The sequence below is a fragment of the Hyperolius riggenbachi genome, chromosome 8, assembly GCF_040937935.1.
Source record: "Hyperolius riggenbachi isolate aHypRig1 chromosome 8, aHypRig1.pri, whole genome shotgun sequence".
Lineage (NCBI taxonomy): Eukaryota > Metazoa > Chordata > Amphibia > Anura > Hyperoliidae > Hyperolius > Hyperolius riggenbachi.
In genome coordinates, this window is record NC_090653.1 from 32992633 (window position 1) to 32998632 (window position 6000).

Consider the following 6000-nt stretch of genomic DNA (forward strand, 5'->3'; position numbering starts at 1 on the left):
ATTCAGGCTTTGGGCTATAAGGATCCTTATCTGATGTTCTTCCCAGATAGGATAGTACTAAGACCACTGCTACACTTCCTGCCGAAAGTGGTGTCAGAAAGGCATCTAAATCAAGAGTGGAACTTGCCAACGTTTCCGGAACAGGATCATCCTTTGGACGTGGCCAGGATTGTACGGAAGTATCTGCTGGACACAGAATCCTTTAGGACGACGGAGCATTTGTTCATCTGTCCCTCAGGTCCGCGGAAAGGAAAGGAGGTGACGTCAAGGACAATTGCCACATGGATCGTCAGACTTATTAAAACAGCATATAGAGCCAGGGGGACTGAGTCTCCTTCTACTTCGGCACATTCTACAAGAAGCATAGCCTCTTCTTGGGCAGCGTATTCAGGAGTTTCATTGACCACCATTTGTAAGGCGGCGAATTGGACTTCCACGAATACCTTCATTAATCACTACCGAGTGGATCCGGGTGCACTGTCGACTGTAAACTTTGGGAGAAAAGTGTTATCGGCGGTTGATAAATAAGTAATTATTGCATTATATCCCACCCGTCTTGTCTTTTATTCTACTAGTTAAATCCCAGAGTATGCCGACATGGAGGTATCAGGAAACTAGGAAAATTTGTACTTACCTTCGGTAATTTTCCTTTCCTGATACAACTCCATGTCGGCATGCGACCCACCCATCAAGGGTCCATAGGTCTGAGTACTATACTAGAATGCAGGGAGGGGGTGTTCAGCCCCTTTTATAATTTTATTGGGTCCTATAGGGGTTAAGGGGGCGGAGCCTAACCCAGAGTATGCCGACATGGAGTTGTATCAGGAAAGGAAAATTACCGAAGGTAAGTACAAATTTTCCTAGTTTCTCCTCTTTCCAATGATAGATAAACCACCGCCCTACGCCTTTTAGTTTTCGCTATTTTCGCGATTGAAATTGCCGCGGCTGTGATTTCGATCGCGAAAATAGAGAAAACTAAAAGGTGTAGGGCGACGATTTAGGTGTCGTCAGAAAGAGGAGAAAGAGAGCTTTAAAATGATATGCATCTTTCCATAGTTACATTGTATTACACAGGGCGACTTTTTCTGCTGAATGGAGCTGCTGACTGAGAAAAAGTCGCCCTGTGTAATACAGTGTAACTATGGAAAGATGGATATCATTTTAAAGCTCTCTTTCTCCTCTTTCTGACGACACCTAAATCGTCGCCCTACGCCTTTTAGTTTTCTTTATTTCCGCGATAGAAATCGCGGCCGCGGCAATTTCAATCGCGAAAATAGCAAAAACTAAAAGGCGTAGGGCAGCGGTTTATATATCATTAGAAAGAGGAGAAAGAGAGCTTTAAAATGATGTGCATCTTTCCATAGTTTTTGCACTGCTCGGAGTCCCTTTAAGTCAAAATTTGCCAGGGGTATGAATAATTATGGGCAGCACTGTAGCCCCTGGCACATCTGGGACGTAGTGCTTAGGCTACATACATATGCTGGTCTGAACTTGGCTGTGAACAACAATAACCGCTACGACCAAGAATTGGGAGTCAGACCAGTGTGTATGGCATCCATGTGACATCTGATAAAGATCAGGAATGAGGGATTTTTATTGATCCCCGACACCAGAGCACCACACGATCGCATGCTCACTCCCCCATCCTCAGAAATTCGCTCCATTGTAAGCCGCATATTCTCCTTCGCATAACAGATGCGTCACTAGCTGGGAGGCTGATGATGCATCTATACAGCACTGGCAATGCTCTGTCGCCAGGCAGAGATCGCTACACGATCCTTTAGCGCACCTGAACTCAGACCTCCTTTTTGCTCTAAAAGACACAACAGCATAATAACCTTTAATCAAAAAGCATTTCTTTGTTAAAGCAGATACAAATCCTAAAATAAATCTGCACTGTTTCTACTTCCTGATTCATGGAAACAGACATATTGTTACCATCCTGTACTTTCAAATTAACTTAACCACTTGCCGACCGCGCACTCATACCGCGCGTCGGCAAAGTGGCAGCTGCAGGACCAGCGACGCAGTACTGCGTCGCCGGCTGCAGGCTAATTAATCAGGAAGCGGCTGCTTCCTGTCAATTCAAGGCGGGGGGCTCCGTGAATAGCCTGCGGGCCGCCGATCGCGGCTCGCAGGCTAAATGTAAACACAAGCGGAAATAATCCGCTTTGTTTACATTGTACGGCGCTGCTGCGCAGCAGCTCCGTAAGGCAGATCGGCAATCCCCGGCATATCAGCGGCCGGGGATCGCCGCCATGTGACAGGGGACGTCCTGTCACAGGCTGCACAGGACGGATAGCGTCCTGTGCAGCCCCGATCACCAGGGGGCCAGGTAGGAGAGGGGGAAGCGGAATTTCGCCGCGGAGGGGGGCTTTGAGGTGCCCCCCGCAACAATACAGCCAGCAGGAGCGATCAGACCCCCCCTGCACATCATCCCCATAGGGGGGAGAAAAGGGGGGCGATCTGATCGCCCTGCCTGCACCCTGATCTGTGCTGGGGGCTGCAGAGCCCACTCAGCACAGATCAGCTAAAACAGCGCTGGTCCTTAAGGGGGGGGTAAAGGGTGGGTCCTCAAGTGGTTAAAGAGAGTCTGAAGCGAGAATAAATCTCGCTTCAGACCTCATAGTTAGCAGGGGCACGTGTGCCCCTGCTAAACCACCGCTATCCCGCGGCTTAACGGGGGTCCCTTCACCCCCAAATGCCCCTCCATGTAGCGGGGGAGCGCTTCCTGGTTGGGGCAGGGCTAACCGCCGCAGCCCTGCTCCACGCGCGTCTGTCAGCGCGTATCTCCGCCTCTCCCCCGCCCCTCTCAGTCTTCCTTCACTGAGAGGGGCGGGGGAGAGGCGGCGATGAGCGGCTGATAGACGCGACTGGAGGCAGGGCTGCAGCCGTTAGCCCTGCCTCCAGAAGCGACCAAGTGTCGCAGTGGGGGGTTTAGGGGTGAAAGAACCCCAGTTTAGCGGCGCTATAGCGGCGGTTTAGCAGGGGTACACGTGCCCCTGCTAACTATAAGCTCTGAAGCGAGATTTATTCTCGCTTCAGAGTCTCTAACTGCCATCTATGCCATGGCAGTCATGTGACATGGAAGAGATCAAATTACAACTTGTGAATAAACAGGCTAAACTCTGTAAATACATACAGAGTGCTTTTCTCTGCGTTTTCCTTCTGTCCTGTGCAAGAGTTCAGGTCCACTTTTGGACAACAGAGATTTCTCCTCCCCATATACAGGGCTTTAGGCTAGCCCTTCTTCTGTAAAGGTGGCCATACATCTGTTGATTTTGTGGCCGATGGACCACCAAATTCCATTATTGAATTGGATAGAAATTGGTGCGCAACAAGCATCGCTGATTTGACCAATTACAGGACATAATTGGTCAAATGCATCAGACATGCTGGGAAACCTCAAGCCGTTCGGATTTGCGGCAATATCGGCGAGTGATGCTGCGGTGGAGTGACGGAACCCCTGACTGCTGTCCCCCCAAATGCTAGCTGCCCCCTCAGTACCAATGCATGATTTTACCTGTCACTGTCCCCCGAGTGTCCGCGATGTGCGTCCACATTCACGTGTCACATGATGCATATAGCACGTGGGGCGTGTGTGATGTCACACGCACCCCAATATGCCACAACGCTGAAACTCATGTGGGGCACCAATGCAGAAATACAGCATGGAGACTCAGGTGACAGTGTGACAGGTATATTATTTACATGCATGGGACAACTAACATTTAGGGGGACAGTAGCAGGCAGCGGCCAATTCCCAGGATATTTCATACTGAAATCGACCAAGCATCGGTCTTGCTGATGTATAGGCAGCCAACAGATCAATGATCAGATCGTGTCAGAATTCGACTCTTGGTTGATCTGCCCATAGAGGTCTATCTGAGGTATGCTTGAGGGGCCCATACATTGATCAATTTCAGCCTTCGATCGACTGATCAACACGATCAAAAATAAATTGCCACGTGATTGGTTGATTTGTGGCAACTTTTGATCAATTTGATCTGACATCAGGGAAGATCTAGGTTGATCTGTGATGGCCCACAGAGTTGCATTGGATCTAATGGTCCAATAATGCCTTTACATCGATTTCCAATAGATTGAAATCTGTTCCTAGTGTGTGGCACACATCAGAAAGATTCCTGTCAGATTATACTTCACAGGCATCTGACAGAAATCTATCTGATGGTGGAATCTGCTGTAAATCTATCGGTGTATGGCCAGCTTTACATGAAAATTGTACGATTAGATCGCACAGTGTGTGGTAATCAGATGCAGCTCGTGCAGCGTGAGGCAGTCAGGCAGTGACCCCTCTTCCGCTCCCCGTTATTTACCTTCTCCGCTCAGACACAAGCTCGCCTCCGTCAGCCGCCCTATCTCCACATTCAAACCAGCCGCTGCCGTTAGCAATCAGAAAGCCCGCCTACCGTCTCCACCAATCACCGATCAGCTCCCAGCAACAGCCGTCCACCAATCGCGGCGCAGCTTTGGCACTTCCTCAGGTCGCTATTGGCTAGGCCTCATGAAAGGCCTCCGGGGGCGGAGTTCTGGTAAAGCCTAAACCAATCAGCGTGCGGCTTCGGCGCTGCTCAAATCGCTATTAGACTATTTTTAAAAACAAGGCGGAACCGGAAAAGCTCTTAGCCAATGAGAGATAACGTAAGCAAGGAGAGGTGGTGTCTGATGTAGAGCTTCGTGCTGTCCTCTAGAGAGTAGCCATCTTGCCGGAGACACTGCGTAGCATTCGGACTTCGGGAAAATGGCAGCTGGACAGTTGGCTGCTGTAATTATAGCTCTTTTAAGAGGCAGGGTAGGAAAATAAAAATCAGTCACTGACCAGTTGTCCTGGAAGGTGTTGAGCTCACCTGGTAGCAATGTGCTCCTATTCAGGTATATTTCTACAGATGCAGTTATCAATCTCCTAAGTTTATTGTAACTTCAGGTATACAGCTTGGATTTTGTGAATATTTGGATAGCACTGTTGCTTTGCAGAACTAGAGTGCCCAGGGGCGTAACAATAGACCCTGCAAGGGATGCAGTCACAGGGGGGCCCAGAAGCAACTTTCTGCTCTCTGCACAATTGTTCTGATGACTGCATCTGCTCAGTCACTGATAAGGAATCATACCAAGTTTTGCAGACAAAGATTTGTAGACAGTCCCTATTCAGTGTGCAACAGGCTGTTCTGTACAGTGCCCAAACTCTCTACTCCTCCCCAAGTGCTGTGTACTGTGGTGATGATGGAGTAGAAGACTGCAGAGCCAATTCTGTTTCATCAAAGATGGACAGAGTGAGTGTAATAAGCTGAGGCTGGGAGCACACTTGTCTGTCGGTTTTCTGTATGCATTTTTTGCACGCCACGTGTGTCTGAATGTGTGAAAACATGCACGTTTTATTACAGAGGCTAATGTAATTGAGAGAGAAAATGTGTGCTTCACTGCTGTCTGTTTTTATCTGCATGGGGGGAGCATCCAAAGTTTTGCAGGGGACTCCAGTGATTTCTAGTTACGCCCTTGCCTGAATGACCAGATCAAATCTGATCCAGAACATTATCTGTCCTCCCCATGTTTATGTGTTTTTTCCCCCTGTACAATGCGTGCAGTGCTGCCCCTCAGTATGTGCTTCTCTGCATGCACAGTACGATTTATGCCAATTGGTGCATGCAGAATTTGCATTCTGGAGGGAGGTAGGGGGAGGAAAGGGGGACGTTAGATTTAGATATCTGGCAGGGGTGGTGGTTAGTGTTAGGTGTCTGAGGAGTCAAGGTTAGTGTTGGGCAGAGGACAGGAGAGGTTAGTGTTAAGGTCACACGTTATACAATAAAGATATCCAATTTTTAACCAGTCAATAAAAACAATTGGTTTTGCAGAAAAATGAAAAGTTTTTTTTCTATTCGCACGAGAAATCAAAGTTCCAATTTTTTTTTTGTATATAAGTCGATCGGTGGTGGTGAATTTTCTTGATCATACAATTCTGTATATTTCTTTTCAATCTGAGAA

The 6000-nt window shown here is 48.2% G+C and overlaps 1 protein-coding gene across 2 annotated transcripts in view; it reads right to left on the reverse strand.

The window, feature by feature from the left end:
• KIFC1 (kinesin family member C1) overlaps positions 1 to 4432 on the reverse strand; it is a 51590-nt gene extending 47158 nt beyond the window's left edge. For both annotated transcript variants that reach the window (XM_068250193.1, XM_068250192.1), the window contains exon 1: positions 4338 to 4432. The gene's annotated coding sequence lies outside the window, so the exon portion shown is untranslated. The remainder of the gene's footprint in view (positions 1 to 4337) is intronic.
• Positions 4433 to 6000: the final 1568 nt, after the last annotated feature.